The 26,826-nt window shown below is 36.8% G+C and overlaps 1 long non-coding RNA gene across 4 annotated transcripts; it reads left to right on the top strand.

Moving 5' to 3' along the window:
• The first annotated feature begins 183 nt into the window (after nucleotides 1–183).
• On the top strand, nucleotides 184–25,560 carry LOC135291479 (uncharacterized). 4 transcript variants are annotated; one of them, XR_010354268.1, is made up of 4 exons: nucleotides 184–14,994; nucleotides 18,468–18,546; nucleotides 18,649–18,700; nucleotides 18,797–19,405. It is a non-coding gene; the product is annotated as an uncharacterized LOC135291479 (long non-coding RNA). The 4 variants fall into 4 exon arrangements; XR_010354267.1 differs by having other exon boundaries at nucleotides 184–15,936; XR_010354265.1 differs by having other exon boundaries at nucleotides 184–16,111.
• The last annotated feature ends 1,266 nt before the right edge of the window (nucleotides 25,561–26,826 follow it).

Below are 26,826 nucleotides of genomic sequence, written 5' to 3'. Positions count from 1 at the left end.
CGTTCAGCCTCCCCCTCCCGCGGTCGGATGGAAACCCCGGGCGTGATGTCAGCCCTGCGCCCTGGGACCGACCGGCAGTGGGAGGAGGAGCCTCGGGCGGGGGCTGTGAGCAGTAGTCCCGCCGCCGGGCCTTGCAGGCCACGGCGGAATTTGTGCGGTCGCTTTGGGAGCCGGTGGTCTCCCGCCCGCCATCCGCCGTTACCTCCCTTCTGCCTAGAGCTGGGAATACTCCAATCCCAGTGTACGGGCGCGGGGCACTGCCCGAGGAGCTCTATGACCTGAGCGCCGCAGCCGCAGCCCGAAGTGGGCCGCCTGAACGGCGCTGCGCGGCGCAGGGGTTTTGTTTGCGGTTTTCAGTGTAAAATCACGGCCCGACGACAAACGCAACCGCGTTTCTCACTTCACGAGGTCACAAGCGGTGCTAAAGCGTGCTTAAGGGGATTTGGACTGTCCCTGGCAGGAAGCTGGCCTTCCTCCTTGGATCCAAATATCTACGCCCACTCCTTGCCAGTGATCAGCATGGTTTGACGAGACGCATGCTCGTTATTGGAAAAACCCGAACAACCCAGCCCCAAGAAAAACAACACACAAGCAAAAAAGTATTTTGTGTGTCCAAATGTTCTCAGAGTGGCAAAGGAAAGTATCAGCTAAATGAGAGTGTGCTGTAAACAACACAACATGGCTCTGGAAAGTGGAAGCAGCTTACCTGCCTTTTTCCCCGTGAAAGAACACCTGCGCTGTAAGGCTCTGTCACTCTGTAAGACTATTGAGGGGACATTAGTGACTGACATCTGGCACCAGACCTTTGAACACTCTGCAAAAGGGTGAAAGAGATCAGCAGGAAAACAGTTCCGTCATCAGTAAAGGAGATCTTGAAGGAAGCTACTCACCCTGTGGGTATATGAGAGGGAGATAGTCACAGGTGCCAAATGAATTCAGGCTTGAAGAATTGTGTTGGCCAGGACCCAGATGTGAGCCACAGTCAGTAAAATGGAGACCTTAATTCATGGTTACTCTTCCAGGGTGAGCAATTCTGGCTGCCTTGGTGCTCAGTGATGTGTGGGACAGCTGATATACACACCACCCTGCAGCTGAGTTGGTTAGGTTTCCTGGAGCCTACCAATGAACCTTCAGTGCACCAAGCATAACGTGATGTTGGCTGTCACGCTCGACAATTCCCTGTCTGAGGAGTTGCAGAGGCCAGATAAGGCATATACACTGGCTCAGTTCTCAAGCACTGTATAGGAGATTACCACAAAATCACAGTGATGGATGTCAGAGAAAAAAATTTTCCCTCTGGAGTTAAGAAAGATGCATTTAGGAATTGCTTGGACAAGAAAACAGCTTGAAAGTTTACAACAAGGGAATACTTATACTATGTTCCTTACTGAAGCACTGAACTTTGCCTAAGTCATCTTAATGGAGAATATTTTGGGATAGTTAAGAGTGCTGCAAAGAGAATGGACTCAAGTTTAAACTGACGAGTGTCAAAATGAAAATAACTTTTAAATTAAGGTAAATTTAAAAAAAAATACCTAACCTCTTCCCACAAGCAGGTGGTTGTTCAGCCATCCCTAGGGGAGCAATGCCCTATCACCTATCCCACCATCCTTCTCTTTCCTCAGTTTTATATACTGAGCATAATGCCATATGGTCTGAAACATCCCCATGGTCATTTGGCTAAACTATCCTGGCTTCCACTCCTCGTGCACCTCCAGCTTCCTCACCAGTGGGATGGGATAAGGAGCAAGAAAAGCACTGACTCTGCATAAGCCCTGATCAGCAATAATTAAAACATACTTGTTTTATCAACACTGTTTCCAGCACAAAACCAAAACATAGCCCCATCCCAGCTATTTTGAAGAAAACTAATTTTATCCCAGCCAAAACTAGCACACCTACATGTTTGGTTGTATTTTACTTACTAATCTTCTTGGCTTTTTCAGTTTTCTTTACCTAGATTTGTTTAGTAGAGTTTCTCAGCTCTCAGCCTTGGAAATCCCTTTTGAAGGTATGTTTTCACAATGGTTTAAATAACCAGAGTTAGAACTGCTGTGATACCAACCTCATCTGCTAGGAGAGCCAAAAACTAGCCACTTAACTGTCTGAACTAGGTCACCATGCAGCTGCACATGCAGTGATCCCTGTGCAGTGTGATAGTAGCAGTAGTTGTTACTTAGAGTGCTTAAAAATTGCCAAAACATTGTTTGGAGATGTTTCTCCACTTTCATGTGAGAGAAGGACTCTTCTTTCACATCAGAACTTATTCATGTTGCATCTTTAACCAATTTCTTCTTTCCCAGAGGTCACAGTAAAGTATAGATGACATTCTTATCTTAGCAGCATTTTATAGTGTAAGTAAAACTGACTACTGGTATGTACAGCTTTCAGTCTGCATCAAGAAAGAAGTACACATAATGCACAACATTTTAAGGACAGATGGACAACGCTTTTTGTCATTACAGAAAGCTACCACCTGTGGAAAAATTATATTTAAATATAAAATAAATAACTCTTTCTTTGTGAAGCTGTATTGCAAGTTTCTGGCACCTCACCAGGGTGTGAGTGAGAAAATTTATTGTGCCTAAGCAGTCACTCCACTCTGAGTTGGATTTTTCTTATAGACAAGATAGCTGTACAAGATAGCTGCACTGTTATGCAATGAACAGAATCCCTTTCAATGTCTATGTTTCAGGTTATTTATCTTTCTTACACTGGTAGGGCTTCATGTTTATCACAGTAACTTATGATTAAGAAAAGACTTAGCACTGTTCTATTCTTAACATTTAGAAGTTCTGGATAAAGAAGCTTTTCCTTTTTAAAGTACTAAAGCCTTCAATACAGTATCTTGCAGTGAGGCAAGATAGATGCAAGAAGTAGCCTAAGATTTAATTATGCACTACATTATATTCTGGTTTCTTTGCTTTTTGTTCTCTTTCTAAACAACTCCTTTACCACACTTAGTACTTTGATTCTTTTGCTTCTACCCTTCAGGTAGTTATAAAACATGTCCTGAAAAGCTCAAAGACCACAACTTGAGATATAATTTCGTAGCAAAGATTTTCTTTCTCTTGAGTAGCTGTTAAATGCAGCAGGTATAGTCTAGTTTTCTTCTTTTTCATTCATTTTGTATCCCTACTCTTATTCCATTTAATCTTACATTCTCTCTTCTACTAAGAAGCTGTCAATAGCAATTTATGTAAGTAACACAGTCATTATCCTGTGACTTGCCTTCTTTCTTGCCGCCTTTATCTCTCACACCCCTTTTGTTTTTACCATCCCCAGAATCCTCTCCTCACTTGGGCCCAACAAACCAGCCAGCTGCAAAATGCTAAAGACTAGAGAGATAAGATTTAGAGGAAAACAACAGGGACAAAAAAAACCAAGTTATTTTATAGAATTAGTTGAAAGAAAAAATAAATTGATTCTGTGCATTGAGGTCCAGGGGGGGAAAGCTAGTGAATTTTTTATCAGTTTAGTCTGTGGGCCACTTTCAGATTACTCTTGTCAGAAATCAGTTTAGTTTAGATCTGCGACTTGCTTAGGTCTTCACAAATGGTTGATCAGAAGTGGTTATTCCAAAATAATTTTATGTAAGGTGCAAAGTCTTGTTAGATTTAAATGTCAATTATCTGCCAGTACTTAAAGTGCAGGTAGATTTGTTAACTGCAGTGCACAGAAACTGGAATTGTGAAAGAAAAAAGAAAGAGTGAGTAGTTTAGATACATTGGTTAAGTTTGACCAACGAACCATACAGGTTTTTTTCATTATTTAATTATAAATTTCTTACATTATTTATGTGATTCCTAAAAAAAATGTCAGTACATAATTTAAATTATTTTTAAGTTAAAAATAACACCTGTGGCTGGTACAAATGTATGCATAAAATTTCTTAACTATATGAATTTAATTAAATTGAACAACAAACTGGTCGCTGGACAAGCATGACTAAGGCTTCACTTAAAACGGCACATTGAAATCAACTAAAGTTTTTACAGATTGCTACCTTGTCTGAACATTGTATCTGTACACAACTGGACCTCTACAGAAACACTGTATCTCTACACTGACTGAATATCTTGCTGAAAGCTGAAATGAGTAATATAAACAAGGACATGAGTATGGTTATAATTGAGTCTTTAAAGTTAATACGCATCAGGACAACTGAGAAAAGTTCACACTTTTCTTCAAAATACTGTTTTGTTTGGTCTAAGTTAACAGAGATTTGTTGAAAGCATTAATTCTCTCCAAAAGCATCTGCAGGGTGTAGACCTTAGGTGTCAAATAAGCGTTATGTCTATTACTGTTTCCTTCTCAATGTTTAGCTAACAAAAGTAAAAAATGAGTGTAAAATATATTTTTCTTTCTCTTCTTAGATATTAACCTAAACAATCAAAATATGTCAGGTTAATGTTGGTAGGTTTAATATGCCATAACTCTCCTTTAGAGAACTGTTATACCATTTCTAGTGCAGACTGCCTTTTTCAGGGTTTACAACAGTTATACTATCCAGGTCTTGTTCATCTGGCATCTTTCTTGTTTGCTTGTGGTGTACTTTCCTTGTTTGCTTGGTGGTGTACCATAAACTTCTAGAGGTCTCATTTATGATTTGTCTTCCCAAATTCACATGGCTGGCCAGCAGGCCTGGTTTGTAGAGCATTGATCAGGTACACTTGGCAGGTAGAATGTCACAGCAAAAATTATACTGGGCAGGTCTGATGGAATATGCACCCTTGCTTAATGAGTTCCCATCATAAGGCACTTGTTGTGCTGCAGGCCCTCCTCTGTGACCATGTGTTAGCAGGAACCTGTTTTTAATTTGATAAGCATTGTTATATAGCCTTATGCATAAAATGCCAATTCTTTGTAATGTGTCATTGTAGCGTTAGTTTTTCTAATTTACTACAAGTTAAGAAGCATAAAGTAGCATAACTATATGGTACTATATATAACACCGTATTTACACCTGGAAATTTTATTTGCATGCCTACTTCAGTCATGAGAATCCCCTGCTCACATTCCAATCATACAGAGCCTACATACAAGTGTTTACAAATCCACATGTTCAGAGCTTCCTCTCTGCTACAGGAAGGCCACTCTCAGGCATCAGTTCTAGCAAACCAACATATTTTATACTAGTATATTGGTTACATTTCACCAAAACCTTGAAAATTATGCCCTTTGTACTGGAGTAATGCAATTCTCTTACTGGACCAACTGAAAAAATGTATTACGTTACACTTGGTGCAAGTTCTATCAGACTGGTTTTTTCCTTCTGAATTGTGGCAGTATAATGGCTAGGTCATGTTGGAAGTAATACTAATGAGTAGTCTTTTGGTACTTCAGTACTTCTAGGTATAAATAAGTTTATACAGAGTAACAGTTTTCAGTGTCTGAGTCTCTCTCTGAGAAGAGCTATTAGAATGTGCAGAATTCAGCTCAAAGCTAAGATTTGTTACTTAATCCTAATGCTGTTAGGAAAAATAGATTAAAGAATTTGAAGAAATCATATGTGGCCAGTTTATTCTAGTTACTAAATGGAGGATAAGCAGGAGCACTGTCTGAAAGAAGAATCATGCTTCTGTACTTAACTATATAACATATAAAATATGAAGGGCTGTTTGGAGAAGACCTGTACTATATTGCTGTTTACAACAACCAATTCTTTGATAGAGAGAGTGATCGAAAGCAGTGATTTTGAAGTGGAGAAGAGTTGCAAAAATGCAGAATATATTTATTCCTTCAAAGAGTTTGTACTGTCATTCAGAATTTAATCCTCAATTGTATCCTTTTATTTCTTACTTACTGCAAGAGGCAGTAAGTAAGAAATAAAAGGATACAATAGCACTGGAAGAAAAAATGGCTACAAAGTGTTAACTGCATGTACTTTACAGCAAGACACTGAACTCATAACAGTGTCTCTGTATCTATTTTCTCAGATTGATTTTTAAACTAATTACATAATTCATTTACTGCTAATGTAAATAAAAGAAGGGCAATGGGACCTCCGATTTCTGAGGTCTTGTCTAAGACAAATCATTAATGTATTAAAATATAGATCTCTGTCTCCAGGTCTTACCAACAAGATTGGATAAAAATTCTGTCTGAAATTATTGATACAAAGCCTTAATTCTTCAAAAAGATTATAGAAATTAATGATTCCACTTAGAAGTAGAGCTGAGAACTCAGTTTAGTAGGAAGAAACACCTTAGAGACAGGGATTTGTTACTTGAGGCAGAAGAGAGCTAAGTCAACCCTAAAACTTAAAGAAATGTAAGGGAAATGCCTTTGCTGTCAGACGAGCATGTAAGACTACACTGTCCAATCCTACGGGCAAGGAAGTATAAGAGGATTTATATCACGTGCTAGAAAATATGAAGCTGTGTGTGGGAACAGAAGCAAAAAAGATGAAGTTCTGTGAGTTCTTGGCAGTTGTGAACTGTAAAGTTAGATGCTGTAATAGACTTCCTTAGAACATGTAATGAGTAATAAGAAATGTGAGTTTTAACATGTTCTTTTTTGTTTCTGCTACAGTCTGTAATTTTAAGTGAGCGGGTTATTTTTGTCCTTATAGCTTGTCTGTCAATGAAACCAAATCCTTTTATCTGACTTTTCCATTTCTTCTTTGTGACAAATTGCACTACATGTGGTGGGTTGACTTTGGCTGCCTGCTAGACACCCACAGAGCTGCTTTCTCATTCCTGAACATCAGCAGGATGGGGAGAAATATAGACTAAATTCATGGGTCAAGGCAAATACAGAGAGAAAACCTACTAAGTTACATCACAGGTGAAACAGACTGGACATGGGAGAAACAATTTAATTATTGCCAATTAAAATAGAGCTGGATGGTGGGAAACAAATACAAAATATCTATACTGCCTTCCCTTCATCCTCCTTCTTTTTCTCAGGCTCAATTTCAGTCATTCAATCCTGATTCTTCTCCCTGAGTGGAGCCAGGACACAGGAAATGGCTGCTGGGATCAACCCATAGCAGTTCCTCTCTGCCCCTTTTTCCTTATCACACTCTTCCAGTACTCCCGGGTGGGTCCTTTCTGTGGGATACAGTCCTTCAGAAACTGCTTCAACATAGATTGTACATGGCTCCCAGTTCTATCAAGATAAATTTAGCCCAGCATGGGCTGTAGGGAAATGGCTTGACAAGTGCCTGGAGCACCTTGTCCCATCATTCTCTGGTCTTGGTTTCACATATTTCTCATGCCTCTCTCTCAACTGCTGTGCTGCCTTTTTTACCATTTCTTAAATAAGTTTTCTGAGATGTGCTACCACTTTGACTGCAGAGCTCAGCTCTGCCTTGTGTCCATTGGAGCTGGCTGCTCCTCAGAGAGGCTGTCCTTACAGTCCACTGCAATGATCATAATCTTGCATTGTAGACCCAATGCAGTAAGATACCAAGTCACTTTCACCATAATGAGATTTCCAGAATCTCCAAATGATTTTGTGTTTTACCTCCACTTGAGCTGCTTAGTTGCCTTGAGAGCTGGTACTCCATAATTCTGAGAGTAAGAAGTTTTTTCTGGTGGCTGACATTAGCTGGGTATGCATCCGAGCATTCCTGAGCCTCATAGGAAGTGTGCGGTATTTGTGCTGGAACTGGATAATTCTTCCAAGTACAGGTTGGGAGACAGAATTCAAAACTAGTCTTTGTCCCATGGAGGGCCATGAATTATGCTTTCACAAAGACGTGAGTTATGCAGAAGAGATTTAACAATTTTCTCTTTCTTTTCATCACTCTGACAAAGCAATTTGCTGAGATGCTTCTCTCTTTCCTGAGGAAGTCCTTACAAATTGATAGTTGTGTGGCAAGACTAAGGGATATGATGACTGGAAGTAAGAACACTGTATTGCATTGCAGGAAGTTGTGTTGTTGTATGCTTGCATTTATATATATAAAATGCAAAAGGTCTTGTAGCAGCAGAAGACAGGAGTTATGGAGCTGACTGCAAATACAAGTTGTGCCTCTCCTACTGTAAGGCTGAACACATGCTTGCTTTTAACATGATATTCAAGATAACGTAAGTGAACTTATGTGTTGGGATACTGACATATTTAGATCCTAGACTTTTCAAATTACACATGTGGAATAACAGGACCTCTTGTTAAATTTTCAATGGTATGGCCTCTTAGGTTGAGAAAGTACAAGCACTGCTGTAATTCAGAGACATTTCATCAACTTAGTAAATTATTATGAAGCAGGAAAATGCAATAATATTGTTGGTTAAAGAAAAGCATCACAGAAAATTAATACTTGGCAGGACTGTATTTGGCCATTCTGTGTTTCTAAATTGAGAACATTCAGTGATATGGATACCAAACATACTTGGTAAAGCAAAGTATCATATAATTTGAATGTGGGACTGCGAAGTGACTGCTGGAACCTGGGCTAGCTCTTAGAACTCCGGCGCCATGCCAGGAGTGGGGAACTGCCTTGGTATGGGGATTTACCAGAGGCAGAACTTTTAGAGCCACTTGCTCTAACATGCCAGACACAAACCACAACAGGGACCAGGCAGAAGACAAAGGAGGAGGCTCTCTGTCTTGAGGTTCCACAAGGAACAGTTTATTCCAGGTGAAGGGAGCAGGACAAAAAGCCCCTAGCTGTATTGTGCAAGGGGTTTTGTACGCACACAAGTCAGGGGGTGGACACAAACAGTTTACCAATAGGGAATCCTCAGGGGAGGAGTGAGGAGATTACATAAAGTATCCTGGACCATTTGGGGTAGGAGTGGGGAGGAGGATGGGTCACATGGGCCAATGAGGCTTTGAGGAGTAGGGGAATTCCAAAGGGGTGTTGCAAACAGGGACTGGCCCCAGGTTTAAGTGGCAGAGAAAGTTCAGGAATCAAGGGCTGTGTTGCTTTGACAGGCAGGGAAAGAGCTGGAACAAGAGGTGGGGAATGGCCTGAGGGACAGCTTTGAGGGAGAGTAAAACCCAAGGTAAACCAACTCAGGGAGAACATGGGGGTACTACAGGATGAACCACTTAACAAGAAATCAATAAAATAAATTCGAACTGCAACAGGATTGTCTTTTAAGAGGCTCTTAGTCATTTAAAGAAACCAACAACTTAAAATTCAGAAAGTGTCAACTGACTGTGTCTTAGGTTGGAAATGGGTGTGTGTATTCTATTCCTATCTGTGGAGCAGTTACCTTCTGTTAATTGGGAAGTTTTCTTTATCTCTTCCACAACCAGTCCTCCCTCCAGGGAGATACCTTTTGTTAATGAGGCATTGAGTCTCACTGCATGACTGATAAAATTACATCATGCCATTGTGAGAAGCTCTGCCCAGAAGGAGAAGCCAGGCATTCCTTCCTGGATATAATCAGAGGTTTGGAAGACCACAGGGAGCTTTTTCCACTGGATTCCCAGAGGAAGACCAGGCCCATCTATATCACCACTGGATTTTCAGAGGAAGACTACACCGTTCTACAGGATCAACTGCTTCAACAGAACAACATCAGTCATTCCAGGATGACTGCAGCCACCATTTCAACTGAACTGTTACCAACACCCTGACCTACAGGGTGTCAGATTGTATTCTGACTCTGTCTGTGTTGTTTTGTATTACTACATTTGTTTCAGTTTTTGTTTGGTTCTTTTTTGTTGTTGTTGTTTTGGGGTTTTTTAAAATATTTTCTTCCCTAATAAAAACTGTTATTCCTGCTCCCATATATTTTCCTGAGAGCCCCCTTAATTTCAAAATTATAACAGTTTGGAGGGAGGGGATTTACATTTTCCATTTCAGTGGAGGCTCCTGCCTTCCTTAGCAAACACCTTTTCAACCAAGACTTTTCAAACCAAGGCAAGTATATCTGCAGATTCTTAATTTAAGTTTTTAGTTTGAAGTGCATCTCCAGATACATAAATTAGAAATCCTACCGCAAAAATACATCTGTTTTTAGAATATTCACTTAAAAAAGAAAAAAAACTCCCAACCCCCAAAACTTCACTACTGATGTAACTTGGATTGGGTTTTTTTTTCATCGAAGGCATGAGGAATACAATAATATGACCAAATCAATGAACCGTACCAGGTGTCTTCATTTCAAATAAATCTCTAGTGGTCAGTTAGATAGTTTTCCTGATCAGTCCATGGAATCATGATGATTCTTGCTAGTATTGCAAACTTAATAAAAATGTTCAAATTAAATTACCACCTCGATTTTATTGGTCACACAAAATGGTGCTTTCATTTTTTGTTGTTGATCGAAGATACTTTCATATGCCAGAATTTCTACCACATCTTTCTATAAACAGACTTAAAATACAGAGACTCTGCTTTCCCCTCCCTCATTCTTTTCAATGTCAAAACTTAAAGAAAAACTAAACTCAATTACTGAATTTGAAATAGACAAAGTTCTGAGTTTTAATTAAAGAAAGAAGAAGTCCTAGATCAAGATAAAATGGCAATTTCTGTTTTAAAAGTCCTGGAAAGACAAGTCTAATAGTACTTTTAACTTTGCTAAGAATACCAGACAGGAAAACATTTTCATAATTTTAAATAGGAAGGGAGCGTAGAATAGAAATGAGAGCTATCTTTATTTTTTTTTCATATGGTTCATCAGTTTGATGAATAATTTAAAATCTATGCTGACATTAAGGAAGTACATAGTCAAAGTCATAAGAAAGCTACTTACTTCAGCTGTACATTACTAAATTTTATTCCTGAGCTCCAAAAATAAGAGAAATGCAAAGACTAGTGAGAAAGGGTGCTTCAAGATATAGAATGCCTTTGGTGCAGGGTGCTTTGGTGCATGCTATTGCTATGAAAAAATTCAGAGCTTCATTTATGAAAGTTGGAAGAGAAATAGTAATTGTGAATTGCTTGAGATCACAGAGCTGTGTGAGACAGTTCTGGCAATTAAGCAAAATTTTCCTAAATAAAGGAATGGATTACACTTGATAAATGGACAATAGAAATATACCCTTCAAATAATGCAATTGAGGATTTCTCATACTGATTTTTAAAATAATGTCTATTTTAAAACTTTTTCTTTACTGTCACAATCATGAAGTAAGTCAAACCTGAAAAAAGTTTCTTTAAATTCCAAGACATTATTTCTTCTGTTGAAAAATTAAGGTATGGTTTTGTAACAAAGAATTTCTTCAGTTTGCCCCTAAATAACTGTGTCTTAAAGTCATTCTTCTACTAGCTAAGAAATATTTGCTGTTGCAGTGCTGTGGTTTTGAAGGTTTTATTTGCTTGTTTGTATTTTAAGTATTTTTAAAAATCAGCCCTTCAAAACCAACCTTAGGGGTCCATGTACAGCTTGTAAATGAGAGTGACAATATGTATGTCTCTATCTTTGGTAGAAAAAACCTGGATTATAATATGAATAGGTGTTGCTTCCTTCAATACACACTGAGTATTTAATATCTTTAAGGGATCTGGGACTTGGAAGTAATTGTATTATCCAAAATGGAAGATTGGGAAAGTTGTTTGCAAATGATCATTTTAATAGTGTTTTGCCCTTTGTATTTACGAAGCATATCTCTACCAAAAAGGAAACAGCAGATTGTGTAGTTTCTTCATTACAAGAATGTAACCTTGGGAATCAGCCAGCAGAGGAGCAAAGGATACTTAAGGAAGGGTTAAAAGTAATCAGAAAAGGTACTAAATCCATTGTTTGGCTTCTCCTCTGTCACTTAAAACATTGGTTTAATTTTTTTGTCTCTGACCCAGTAGTAGAATTTGCACATGCATTTTTCTTGTGTGGGAACCTAGTAATTCTACTGTTGGATCTAAGTTCTGGTAGATTTTTCTTGTAAGATTTAATCTTTTTCATTCTGAAATCAGATTTTAACTTCATTTTGGGTAAAGAAGGAAATTCCAAGAGGTTTTTCTTCCAAGAAAATTCAATTAGTCAAAGTCAGCACATGGAAGGAAAACAAGACAGCTAGTGAATACTGCAGCCTATGGTTAAAGTGTTGAGGTAATATGGTATAAAATAATGAGCAAACTGAAACTTAAAAGACTTCAGCTTTCAGCTGGAGTGTGTATTTGTGTAAGAAACAGAGATGATTACTTTCATGTCATTGAGGATCATGTTAAATAATTGAATTGAAAAGAATTGTCAACATTCTGTGACATGTTGAGAAAAGCAGTGCTGTAATTTAAAATCTTAGGGAATTGCCTGTTTTATGCTTATGTGTAAGTGCTAAGTAAGTATGTGGTCATGACTTCTTGAAGTTTCATTTCCAAGTTAAGTTGCCTCCATCCAGGTGGTTCCAATAGCTGTATCATGGTTTCTTTGTACTATAAATTATATTGAGTTCTAAGGTTTGTACTATGCTGTTGGTCATTCTTAAGAAGAAAATTGAATTATTATGGTGGCCAACATTACCTAGCAATAAGAAAATAAAAATTAAATATGCTGCACAGCTGTTCCACTTTGGGAAGCTGTTGGTAAATTAAGAGTAGTAGCTCTTCACTTAGAAATTCTGGATTATTGTGTAGCTGTTTTGCAAAAGTATGTATTCAGTACCTTCTAGTACTTGTGTGTGCCTGAAAACTGAGAGGTAGTTCGTGTGAATTCCTTGCATAAGTAAACATTAGTGATTTTTGAAATGAAATATTCTTTAGTACAGTAAATTTTATTTTATTAAGAAATGTCTTTTACTTCTTGAAGTAACCTGTTCTTCATTGGAAATTCTACTTGGGAACTAATTTAATGTAAGTAGTTTCTCTGTGTTTTTAAACTGTTTTTTTCCAAGTATGTAACTACAGCCTTTCACAGTCAGTTTACAATTGGTAGTAGCTGTTTTAGTAGTATTAGTAATTTTAATTTGTCTGAAATAGTAGTTTTTCATAACACATACTAAAATTCAGGGGGAAATCCCCCACATTATTAACAATTTTGTTATGAAACAAGCTCTGGAAAACTGTAAGTGGAACAATCAGCATTTGTAAAAACTAGAATTGTGGATATTCTCCAATGACAGTGTAACTTTTATTCATTATTAAACTGATCTAGTTCTGTAATGTTGGAACTGTTTATACTAGTAAAGTATCTGCCCTATTTTAGTTTATAATTCATAATAATAATAATGGGAATGGTTTTTGTAATAATTTTTACATCTGTGTTTTAACATTGATGAGTTACAGTGCAAGATACACTGGCACTTGAACTTTAATTCAGACTATATTAAGAAAACCCATTATCTAATATGTTTTTGTGTTTATATTCTGGAACTTGGTGAAATTTGGTACAATTTGATAGTGTGCAATAGAAGGAGCATCAATGAAAATTCCAGCTAGACCCAACAGAATTATTCAATTGAATCTTCAGTATAGTTTTTAAGTTTAGCTAGATTTACATATCTTTGTATTTCTTTGATCAGAACTGATAGTCCTGGAGTAGTCATAGTTGAGCTGTAATAACTCACATGATGATATTCTGCACGAGGTATTTATTAAACTGGTATGTGGGTCCACTAGTTCCAAACCACTGCTGTTGACTTGTCTTTAGATTTTACTGTGTTTATTGTTTTGGGGTTGGTTTTTTTCCTAGATTGTTAAGGGTAACTTAAGATTAACTCAAAAACTGGAAGATCTTACTGCTTTCTAGAAGGATGAAGTCTACAGATAACTGAGAAATATTAAAGCAAAATGACTAAACTAAAAATTGAGACCTTTATCTTTCATCTCTCATTGCTGATCTTTTTGATATCTAATACAACAACATGGATACTAGAAAAGGACAAAGAAATGTCTAGTCGGATCACTAACTGGAAAATTATTTGATTTTTAAAAAATGCAGATCTCTTGTCACTGAGAACATAATGGTGAGTCAATTTTGGCATAAGTATTTTACTAACTCTATCCTTCAGAGTGTTGTCATGCTCTTTGTTGATTGAATGAACAGCTCTGGCAAATTACTGCTTAAGCAGGGTGAATTGATTATAGTGAAGAATGATAAAATGCATTAGGACCGTACAAAAATTAAACATTAATTATCTGTAGAGAATCTCAGTATGCTTAATGTTCTTTACAAGGTCTGAAGTAAGGGAGGGAGTTTCATTATAATATTTTGAAACATGAGTTGTTACATAAACCTGTGTGGAAAAAAGGATTTTGTTAGAAGCAGATATCAATCATTCTAATAGAATGTAAGATATGTCACTGGTTTTTGCGTCATAAATTTTAAATCAGTGATAGTGAAAGGTGTTACTTATGGAGAAACATATAGTTACCAATAGTAGTAACCCGGTAAGAAAATCTTATAAAAAAGGTATTCTTGAAAACTAGAGGATTAGGCAGTCACCAATATTATGAAGTTTAACAAGGACAGATGCTGGGCCAGGGCAACCATGGCTGTGTGTATACACTGGGGAATGATGTGCTGGACAGTAGTGCCTTGGAAAGGGACATGGGGTTCTTTGTTGAAGGCAATTTGAATATGAGTCAGCAGTGTCTTGGCAGCCCAAACAGCCAACCATAGCCTGCCCCAGCATTGCCAGCTGCACAAGGGAGGGGATTGTCCCACTCTGCTCTGCAGTAGGGCAGCCTCACCTTGAGCACTGGGGGTAGTTTTGGGCACCGCAGTATAAGAAAGACATGGAACTATTTGAGAGCATCCAAAGGAGGGTCATGAGGATGATGAAGGGTCTGGAGAGGAAGCCCTACAGCTAAGGTCACTTGATCTGACTGAGGAGACACCTCATCAGAGTTTACAACTTCCTTGTGAGGCAAAGAGGAGGAACAGACACTGATCTCTTCTCCGTGGTGAGAGGACTCGAGTAATGGCATGAAGTTGGGTCACGGAAGGTTCTGGCTGGATATCAGGAAAATGTTTTTAACCCACAGGATGGTTGGGCAGTGGAGCAAGATCCCCAGGGGAATCATCACAACACAGAGCCTGAAATAGTTCAAGAAGTGTTTGGACAATGCTCTCAGGCCCATAGTGTGATTCTTGGGATGTCCTGCGCAGGCCCCGGAGTTGGACTCAATGATCAATGATAGGTCCCTTCCAAGTAAGCATATTATGTGATTCTATGATACTATTCGCTAAAATCTCTAAAATAAGGAGTCAAAACTTCAACTCATTCTTTTACTGAAGTATAAAGACCCACAAAATTGCTGCTACTCTTACCAAAACTGAATTTGTTAGTCAAAAATTTTATTTTCATTTTAATAGAATAAAAGATGGGGAAAATTATTTTCTGTATAATTAATTTATTCATGCCAAGAAAATGTGAGGAGGCTACATACAAATTTGACCTAAAGAGTAAATACATTTTCTACATCAACCCCCCACATTCGTCTTCCTCTTGTATGAAAATTCTGCAAGGTGATCCATGGACTGAATAGGCACAATGATTAAAGAGATACTTCTTGCTTTTTGTTTTAAGAAAAAATTACATGTTGAAATAAGAACAGTTAAATAATGAACAAGAGAGAGAAAAAAGAGCAAGTATTGTCATGGCAGTGACTTGCTGTCTCCAAACAGTATGTCAGTGCCCAGCTTGTGTCTGAGGATTGGCTACTTTGGAAAGACTACACCCTCAGATCTGATGCTGAGCATGTCATTGTATGGCATATGGCATTTCCATTTGTTCAGTTGGGGTCACCTGTCTTGGCCACTGCTTCTCCCAGGCTCTTGCTCACCCTTGGCCTGCTTGCTGCAAGGACAGAGTGACAAACAGAGAGGGCCTGGACTGTGCCAGCCCAGTTCAATAACCAAAACATTTTGGTCACAGATGCAGAGTGTAGCATCATACAGGCTGCTATGAGGAAACATAATTATCACAATCAGGGGCAATACAAGTATACAGATGCTAATGCATAACTCTGTTACTATGGTGCAAATTATTATTAGGCAGTCTTTATTTGCTTAGCTGCTACTTCCTCCTTCTGTACTTAGAGAGCTTTATTAGATCTATAATGGGCTTTCAAGCACAGTTCTGTTATGCAAAGTAAGGTTTGAACCCCTTTAGGGTTCACTGACAGAGCTTCCTTAAAAAGTATCCCCAGGTGCATTATGTTTGCACCCAGACTTGGACAGTGCAGAGGTGGATGGTGAAGGGGACAAGGGTGTTGGGCTTTGGAGAGATATTATGGACAAGGAAACTGTGTCATTAACAGACTGCTGTAAGTGCTCTTAAATTCATTAATGTAGCAAAAGGGCAGGAGTGACTATCATGAGTCGTTAGTGCAGAGAGCTGAAGATGCAGTGATCATTAATATGTAGACACAAGATGTGCATTCACAATCTGACACTGTCCAGATCTGAAGATTGAAAGGATTTTATGTTTTGAGTCAATGTTACTTTCTTATCTTTTAGTTTTGTTCAGTTTGTTTTTTGATTAGACCTAGATGATGTTTTAAAATAAAAAATGTTGCCTCCCCTTAATTCCTATAATGTGCAGAAATTTCCACTTTTATGTCCAAATTATTTATGTGATTTCTTGAAACAAGCCTATAATCTTATCAAGCCTTTGCAAGTATATGTCTGCAAGTTCAAAGCACAAATGCAGTGCAATACAGATATCAAAATATGACTTTGCTGTTCTTCTGCTACATTCGCAAATTTATGAGAGTTACTTTTCCCTGGGAAAGGGTAATTATTTCCCCTACTCTCTTTCATGTTTTCCGTCTCCAAAACAATGAGATGGATAAAAAGTAAAACTTGTTTAGGTAAAAAAAAAAATTGAAATTGACTGGGAAAAAAAAGAAAATAATTCTATTAAGGTTCTTGTAAAAGGTATTTTGATGTAGTCAATTAAAATTTTTCTGAAAAACAGCATGACGATTTCCTTCTCAATTAGAAACTAAGACGTTGTTTTCAAGATTAACAAGTGATCAGATGCTATCTTTATTATTATTAACTCTTTTTTTTCCTAACGTCACAGATTCAGAGAATGGTTTGGGTTGGTAGGGACCTTAATGGTCACCTTTTTCCAACAGCATCAGCATTTTTTCCTTGTATCTTTTTCATACAGTAAATAATCTAAAGAAACAGCAATGTGTGATGGTGTATACAATGGGGTTGATGTGAGCTGTTTTTAGTTGTAAATAAATTTTTGTAAACAGCTAAAACCAAATATAAACCAAAAGAGAATAGTAATCTAGATAACAAATGGAAACAAAACTGTCTTTTATAATTTTTTAGAGGCATAAAGAGGATTTATAGCTAAGAAAATGTACATTTGATTTTCTACAACTTAAGGCCATAGTATTCAGAAGTTATTAAGGAGGGGGGGAAAAAAGGAAAGAGGAAAAAAAAGAAAACCTGAAAGAAAACTCCAGACTTTTAAGTCCCCAAATACAGTTCTTTCATTCTTTTTGTGAAGCCTTTTGCCATATACAAATCCAGTATTGCAATATCACTGGAATCATCAAAGATACATATGAAAAAAAAGATCTTTCTCATATTATCAAAATGGTGGAGAAGATCGGTTTTTTAGCCAAAAACTTATTTGAGCATTCTCCTTGTTACACTCAAAATTAGCACTGTGTTCTCCAGCTGTGATCTTATGAACATGGTTAAGCCATGTTTAGTTGTGTAGTTCCCCCAAGTGCTTGCTTGGTGAATGCTGTCTTTGAGTTACTACAAAACATACATGTCATGAAGCCAAGCTGTAGTAATGTTGCTGATCCTGTTCGACAACTACTCATCAGCTCTGAGGTCCGGTACAAAATCTTTGTGTTAGAAGGAGTCCCATAGTTGAGCACTTTGTTGTGCTGTCCCTCATACTTCTTGTACTTCCATATAATCACTACCCTTGTTTTGCCTTGGCAAAACTGAGCCTCAGATATGCCCATCCCATAGCAATTATATTCCAGGAGTAGCACATTTATCTTTTACACAGTAAATGCTAATACAAGGACTGGATTGAAAACTTGGAAATATGATACTTACAACTACATACAGAGGGATTTTGGCTCCCTCTAGTGAAAAAAGGTATTAATATTACTGTGGCAGATTGGCTCACCCATACAGATTCTGATGAGAAAATCATTGAAGGATGTTTGACTAATGCACTGCAGGGCCTCAATTCTGCTGCACAAGGCAATCAATGCAGAATTTCGCTGACATAAAGCTTCAGAACTGGATTATCTTTATTATGCTAAGAGAACTCTCATTCTGCAATTTCCTTAGGAGTTTTTTAATTTATTTATTGCTGTACAAGTATATAGAAGGAAAAGCTGCTGTAGGATTAACACTGTTGGTGTGAAGGGTTTGGTTTTGGTTTTTTGTTTGTGTTTATTTGTGTTTGTTTTAAATTTTAACAGCTATTCCTTTTACATTAAAATACTTGAGAATATCCAAAGGGACAGACAGGTAGATGGAGTGGGAAAAAGAAGGCAGAATTAAAAAAAAAAAAATCACATCTAGTTCTGCAGAGAAGTGGACTCTGAGTACCCCTATTCTGTTTCTAGCTGCCTTATAACCAACTCTATTTTTCTTTTCTTTTTTCTTTTTTTTTTTTTTTTTTGAAAGAAGGATAGAAAAGCCAAGTGAGAGAAGAAAATGAAGTGATATAGGAAAATAACATCTAAAAGAAACAATAACATTGTCAAAGGTACAAAATAATGGCTATTGTTGACAACATCCATCTGAAGAAGAGCCTGTCAGATCAATCTCAAGCTCTGTTGGTGTGGTTTAAACTATTTATTTCTCCTAGATGACACAGCTCTGCTTAAAGTGATTATAACAAATGGCAGAGGCACAAGAAGGTACCATTAATGTTGTTTGAGCAGAAGGCTATCCTTTTCCATAATTTGTCAAGATTTAAAGAAGTTTCTGGTTTCTTTTGTTTTCTTTCTTCCAAGGCAAGGCAGGAAAAGCAAAGCTCCACTCCCAAGTTTTCTGCAAAGATCAAGAAAAAACAAGCTGTTGGGTTTTCTGTTCTTTTTCATCCAATCTATTCAGAAATTAGTAAATGAAGACTTTAGGCAAACTTCATTTTTCACAATAAAGCTTTATTTTCAAATACAATTATTAGCCACCTCTAATATATTTTTTATTGTATTATTCAGGGACATAGAGTTTAAAGTAAACAGAATGAGGGTGAGAAGAAGGACTTAAATCATTGCCAGTCTGAATGTTCTTTTAAACTTCCTTCAATTGCATGTTAAGTAAATCCAGTTCCTTGATGTACTGTTAATTGTCCTAAAGGCATATATCAATTCCAACAGATGATTATTTGAATGGCAGGAAGGATATGGTCACTTTCTTGTTAAGTGCTGTTTTTTCTTTAATGGTTCAGGTTATGGGAATTTATGTGTAGTATCTAGGTAAATGGTTATTTAATTTGAATTCCTTTGTAGCATACATGTATTAGAGTGTAATAAACTATCTTGGATTTGAACACATTAATGGTTGGAGAAGGGAGAAAGGAGGAGGAAGTAAATGCTGGCATAAAAGTCCACAAAAACATGTATCAAGGAGAAAAGCCCAGATCTTCCTAATGTGGTACCTTACTTACAAGCTTTTGCAGAATGCACGGAACTGCTTCCAGGAAAGTTGTGGTTTTTTTCACCTGCACCAAACAAGAGTAAGAGTGCATAAATAAATATGTCTAGGCAGGAATTTTCTTTGGGGGAGAGAAAAAAAATTAAGCCTGGGTTTATCAGAGAACTGATTACCTTGTCTTGGGAAACTGCCTGTGCACAAGAGATGATGGCAGTAAGAAAGAGTCCATGGCTGCTGCTTAATTGCAAATTTTTAATTTTTTTTTTAAGGAGAAAATTAATTCGTCTACGAGGAACTTGAGAAGGGCTTATAAGAATGCTGCAACTTGTTGTAAACTCTCAGATGATGAACTGTTCACAAGTTGGCCCATTTAAGTAAAGGTGTGAGAACAGATTTGAGAACTTGACTATATTTTCTTCAGAGACAGAATGACAAGGATAGGTTTTCCTGCTGTGTCTACAAAAGAGTTCAATACAAGTAAATTAATTTTACAGGAAATGGAAAACTTTGAGAAGAGTATTAATTTACACTTGCTGCTTAGCAGTGTGAAAAAGTTGTTGATTGCAGTATACAAAAGAAGAAAGTTGAAAACTAAAATCAAGTTAGAGTTTGATCATAAACTTGCAACAAAAGAAGCCTATTCTGACAGGTGAGATTTTCACAATAAATAGTATTCAGGGAAGATGATGAAATCATTGTGCACCATATTGAAGCTAGGTTGTAAATAATCAAGGAAAAACTGGAATCAATTTTAAAACTACTTAAGCCTCATGTGTTGTTATAATAATTTGTAATTATATTTAAATTTTTAATGAAACCATTTGCTCAAAGTGCCTAATTGTCCCCTAAATATTACAGAAAAGTATTTTTTCTCTGTTGTTTCTGTTGTTGTTAGTCATGCAGTTGTATCACACTTTGTCCATAATTAAGGTATTACAACCTTCTTATGGAAGCTAAAAGTAGACTTAGTAAGAGAAAAAACAAAGGCAATATAGCTAAAAAAAAAAAAAGGTTGTCAATGCAGAGTAACAAAAAATACAGTACTTGTGCACTGTGTAATAATTCCAGATAATATTGTACTTTTGCACAGTGTAATAATTCCACACCTCTCTGGAATATTGTTAGTCACTGTCCATACATATATATTCTCCATTCATTCAGAAAATGAGCTGTAGATTCTATTAACATCTACTGTTTAAGAACTAGAGAACAACATTGCAAATATTATTGATGGCCAAGTAGATGTAATGTAATGTAATGTAATGCAATGGCCAAGTAATTAACTGGGCAAAGATAACAACTCTGCATACTTGTGACACATTTCTGTCCATAGAAACGACTATGACTATGGGCAGCTGATGGTCAGGACTATATTCCCAGTGTTTCCCAGCATTTGTCACCATGTATCTATTGGAGAATTGCATAATCATGTTTTAGTGGCACTACTAGACTGTGAATTGGTATATTGGCAGTGCAGACAGGCATTTATGCTTTGTGTCTGGCAGAAAGCTAGCATAAAGAAAGTGAGATGTATTTTAAACCACTGCAGCAATATTCCCACTTTTAAAATGCTAACAGAACCTGTACAAAGACATTTATGAAAACTAGTCTGTAGAAGTGACCTAAGGTATATCTGTCATCTGGGTGGAAAAACTTGTGAGAACATATTTACAGTGCTGTCATAAGTAGACTTTATGTAACACAACAAGAATAAATTTGCTTAGACAATGACAAATAGCGGAGGGGATAATATGCCTTTTGCTACTATCTTCTGTCAAATAAATACTAGCCAAATACTTCATCAAATCTTGCTGTGAAGACAGACTGCTAGAAAGGTAGAGAAACGACAAACTTTTACAAGATCCTTGTTCCCATGTGTCTTGGTCAATTTTTATGCAGACCATTTTTCCAGCAGGACTTTTTTGCAACGTTAGTGCACGTTGAACTGAATCCAGTACAAAAGCTGTGACTGTAGAAACTGTTCTCTTTTAATTTGAATGATGATAAAAATGCATATGAAATAAAAGCATTTTGGAGAAGCAGGAAGATTTTATATGTAGGTAGCAAATCATAAAAAGGTGCGTATTTACAGGTTTGGTTCCTTTCAAAATTTACAAGAATTTAACACAAAAAACATAGCTTAGCAAACTGCAAATCTAAATCAAAATCACAGCATTTAGAAAGGTGACATGAAAAATAAGAGGAAGTCAGACAAGAAAACAAGAAAAGAAAACCAAAGGAAGTCAGAAATAAGGCACAACCTCTCCTTTTCTGCTTACTACAGTATCTTAGAAGTACCTTAGAGTGTCTTAACAATCATGTAAGCAGAAAACTGTGCCGAGAGCTATTTTGGAAAACTGTGGAAAAGTGTGCTATGAAAATTGGATTTGCTTTCACAATGATTAAAATCTGCAGGTAATGCGTATGGTAAGGGTATGTTTTGTGTATTCAAAAACAATTTTAAAATATTTTCAAATTGAAAACTTTTTATTTGTTTTGAATTACTTAGATTGATATGGTGCACGTTAAAATACTGCAGACAGCTAGTTCATTTTAGAGTTGCCAACTGCAAAGGAGTTTTGTGCTTAAAAAGTGAAGTATTTTAGAGTGCTTTTGTTACTTGTTCAGAAGGTTAGAATATCTGTAAAATATGCTAGCTGGGAAATATTTGCTGTAAGTTGGTCAATTTGCGTGAGCTTTCAAAAAAAAAAAAAAAGTAGTACTCCATATGCCAATTCTGAAGTAGATTAATACCCCTTAAGCACAATATGGAAGAGGGATATGACCCAAAAGGTTAAGCAGCACTGTGGATGGCAAAAAGCTCATCTGCTTCACATAAACACAAGAGATAAATTACTCCTTTTTCACAAACATTGCTAATCAGATCTTTCCTTGAAAAATTTCAATGACAATCATGAGAGTAAAATTCTGAGCAAGTGTGAGCTAAGTACCTTAAGCAAAGAGTAGCTCAAGCTTGACTTGTATTTGATGTGAAAAAGGCCACCTGGCCTGTGTTTATCATGTCTACTCCATTAAAAAGCTTACTCTGTTTCAGATTCCTTTTCAGGGATACCAATTCAAGCCATGAAACTTCATGAAAATGATGATTTAAAGAAAAATATATTTGAAGAATGGAATAATGCTGAATTTTCTTTTCCTTTCAACTGCTTTGTTTTCCCTTTTTAATTTTTTAAGTCCTTTCTATTATCAGCATGGTAGCACCACAGCAAGTGTCCCACTCTAAGCTGTCCATATTGCTGGCTTCTGCACTACCTTCAGAAAACTTCCCACTGGTTTCAGATAGACATCACAAGCAGTAGAGATGACTAAGACTGCAAAAATCTTCTCATCTCCTTCTACAGCAGGACCATGTCTTTGACCACTCTTAACTAGACAACTTTCATCAGTCGTGAGGGAATCTCACATTCAAGAGCTAAGCAATGACAGCTGTGAATGACAAAAAGTACACTGAAATTCTCTTTGGACTCCAACACAGAGCAATGAAGGAGGTTGAATTTACCTTCTTGGGAAGTTTTAAAATGCACATTAACTTTAGGACTGGAGCTAAGCCATCATAACCTTTATTGAGTATGGCTGTGTAGACAGTCTCAGAGTTTCCATGACTGCAGAAGGAATGTCATTTAACCCACATTATCATCACTACTTGCTCAGCTGCGGTTACTGCAGAGTAACAGCAACATATTTTACAGGGTTGGCTTTTATGTGTAAATCCTGAGAAACATTTCAGAAAGAGGTATTATGTGGGGGGGAAAGCCCCCAACTCTTAAAAGTAAAAAAATATCTAAAATCTTTCATTTCTAGATGTATTACCAGCACAAACAGTACCAGAATTTATGACGCTTTTAGTTATGTCAGCATAACTCTACCGTGGATGTTCTTGCTCTTGAATATTCCTTAAGAAACAAAGCCTTTGTTAGAAATAAAAAAAAGATTAGCTGAATTATTGGACTTGATTTCAAAGGCTATGTACTAAAGGTCAAGCACTTGTAATAGTAATTAGTGGACTAAAAGTTAGATCAATACAGCATAACTTAGGTCAAAGATATCTTGTGTGCTAATGTTCTCACAGAAGACTGTAAAAACCTCTATTTTTCTGTGTTTGTTTTATCCCTTTAGAGGTACCTTACACTTATTCCCACAGTATGAGAATGTTTATGACAGGGTTGGATGACCTCATACAACCTTCTATAAGTAAAGAAAGAGAAGCCAGAAAAGAAAGGCAAAATTGTTAATAGCAGGTGGAAAAAGGGAGGCAGACAAAACTAAAAAAGAAAAATAATAATCAAAACCCCCACCATTTTTTGTGAAAAGTAAAGGCGCAGGCAAGAAAGAACAAGTGCAAAACTCTTTCTAGAAAAACACAATTTATCCAGCTCAAGTATTTTGTGGTATATTTCTTGCTGTTTTCTCATGCCAAATAGCTTAACCACTGAGTGTCTCTTTTCTCTTTCTCTACTACAGCTAGAACAATTGCTGTGTCATTGATGACAAGCTGCTGTTCTCAGAGGTGCCCAGCTGAAAGTCCTATATCAACTGATCTGCTCTGTCACTTTAATATGGCATGACTTCAACCACTTATATTTTTAGCACCTAAGCTGCCCAGCCCTACAGTTCTTCTTTGCCCTTTTGAATGGTCACACTCCTTGACAACTGGTATTTTTAAGTGTGTAAAACTATGCAGAATTTGCACTCTGAGATGATGCCAAATGAGTCACACAAGTAGATTAACTAGGGCATGCAAAGCAGAGAGGGAGAAATGAGAGCATAAGAAGAGAGTACACAAGAAGAGAGTACAATCTACTTTTTTTCTGCAACAGGGCTAACACCGTAGAAATCAAAATTAACACAAATTATCCTAGGAGTAACTCTTGCAAAAGACAAAGACTTCTTTTGGTGTTCAAAGGCCTGGAATATTTAGCTTTCGAATATCCACTCAGTCACAAATGTAACTGCAGGAGTGAGCCACCATTCTTAACAATTTAGCTGTATAACCTTTTGTGGGGGTCTATCTTTGTCACACACATCACATTTTGTAAGAGAAGAGGCACTGTTGAATGGCTTCAGTGAAAAAAATTAAATGTACTCTGAATAGAATTAAGATCCAAAGAAGCAAGTATTTCTAGAAAGCCTGAAATATTGCCAGCAATGTGATCCCTTCTAAGAGGTTTACTTAAGGTACCAAATTCTCCCTGCAAATACTGGCAGATTAGTCAGAGGAGAAAAATGACCTTTTTAAATGGTCCTTTGGGAAGACAGGGCTTGCAGGGAATTTTGTAGTTGCTGGTCTATTGCCTACGTTCCAGGAAAGAGTATTAAATACTGAAATGACCTATAGAAGATGAGGAAATATGCTAAGCTTTCTAATAAAGATGGGCTGAAAAAAATACCATTAATATTCTCAGAGAATATAACAATATAGCATACTTTTTGAAAGCTACATTTCACTGCTTGCTCTGAAAACAGGCTGAAAAATGGTGTGAAGCCATCAACTTTTTAAATGATTGATTTTTAAGGTGATTTCATATGTAATAAAAATGTTAAATTTTTCTTACCACTTTCATTCAATTAAATAGTGCTGCAATGATGCAATCTGATAGATTTATGAAAAAGAATTATATTCTGCAAGATATGATTTTGGTTATAAAATTAATGAGGGCTAAAAAAATCTTCACCTTTAAATGAAACAATCATTTATGGGTGTACTACTGAAATGCATTTATGCAAATGCAAAAGACAGATATTTTGACCAGAATATTTCTTGGAATATTTATATCTCTCCAGCAGACACTTAAATAGCAGTTTTTAGATAGTGGATTCTCTGCAAAGCCCTGCTAAGAACTAACAAAAAGTTCTCCCTATTTTTAACCCTGTGTCCAGCTCAAATTAAAACACAGCCCAGACCTACTTCAGCTGAAACCAGCATAAGAAATTGTCGTGCTTTTCAAAGATGCAAGAATGTTTGGAGTCATAGAAACTCAGGAGACAGTAAAAAACTGTCTCACAGTAGATCTTGCGGGTGTAAACATATCTGCCATCCATTAGTGCCCCTAAGGCTGAAACAACCCACCACAACAAAAAAATTGTATAGCACCACCTCTCCTGAACAGCTTACTCTCTGCTGTGTCTGGCAGCAGTCTGGGAGGGTTAGAGCACATCATTCCTCCACTAATGGTGGAGTACCTGGTTTGTCTCCTCCCTCCATAGACCAGTACATTTTCAGTTACCAGAGTAAAAATAAGAAAACCCCTGCTGTCATAATTAGTTTCTATATTTAAACCTGATGGGGGTTTCTGGCACAGCTAGAGGTGGAAAATCCTTATTTGTAAAGAATTCTGCTTCCCTCAACAGAAGCTTAGGAGTTTATATAGAGTTCGTTTCAAGAAAATTTAACTCTTTCTCCTGGTAAAAGCACAAGTCTCTGATAAAAAAATAATTTAAAGAGAGTATATTTACAGTCAGTTAGTGAAGCTATAAAACCATTGGATTATTTTAGATAGGTAAGCCAATGCAAGATTTATGATCTTATGTAGATTCAATTCCTAAAATAAATTTATTTTTCTTGTTAGCAAGCCCACGGAAAAAAACCTTAGGACAGAGTTACTGAGGCATATTGAATGCCATTCTTTTATTTTCCCGGGATACATATTAAGAATACTATGATTATGTTAGGGAATATAGCTGAGATTCAAGTAAAAGTGTGTTTACATGAATTTATAAAATGTTGCCATGGACTAGAATGACGTATTTCCAAGTAGCTAGGTTTTTCTTGCTTTGAAAATTTAACTTCAGAAAGTGATTTAACAAAACACATTTAAAATTAAAAAAATATTATTAAAATATTGAGAGAATAGTGTAAATGTTATTAATTTTAAATTGCAGCACCCATGAGTAATGTCCGTTTATATTGTAGCAGATGGAAGACCAGCTTAGCAATTACAGAGCAAAATAAAGCTAATTTGATTATTACAGTAGAGAAACTTCCAATCTGTTTTAGGTCTAATACTGACATTGAATTACTTGCCAGTACCATTTTTCTTATGTCCGTGACATTCAATTTTATGCAGATGGGACCACTTCAGTACCAGAACTAGAAATGTAATATTAGAAACAACTTTAAACGAGATGTTGTAGGAAGACTTGCATCTTGTAATGAGCTGACCTACATGTATTTTAAAGGCTGTATTGTTTTCAGTCATTCAAACATGTAAGCTTTTTCATTCGTGCTCCAGCTGACTACATGTATTCTTCTTCACAGTCTCATATTTCTCAATGTGCCTTTGAGGAAAAATGTTACAAATGCACAGTTCTAATACCACTGCACATATATTTTGTTAAAGATTTGGAAAGTGTTGGTGTATCTGAAGAA

Source organism: Passer domesticus, chromosome Z (genome assembly GCF_036417665.1).
Source record: "Passer domesticus isolate bPasDom1 chromosome Z, bPasDom1.hap1, whole genome shotgun sequence".
Lineage (NCBI taxonomy): Eukaryota > Metazoa > Chordata > Aves > Passeriformes > Passeridae > Passer > Passer domesticus.
This window is presented reverse-complemented; position numbering and strand designations above follow the sequence as displayed.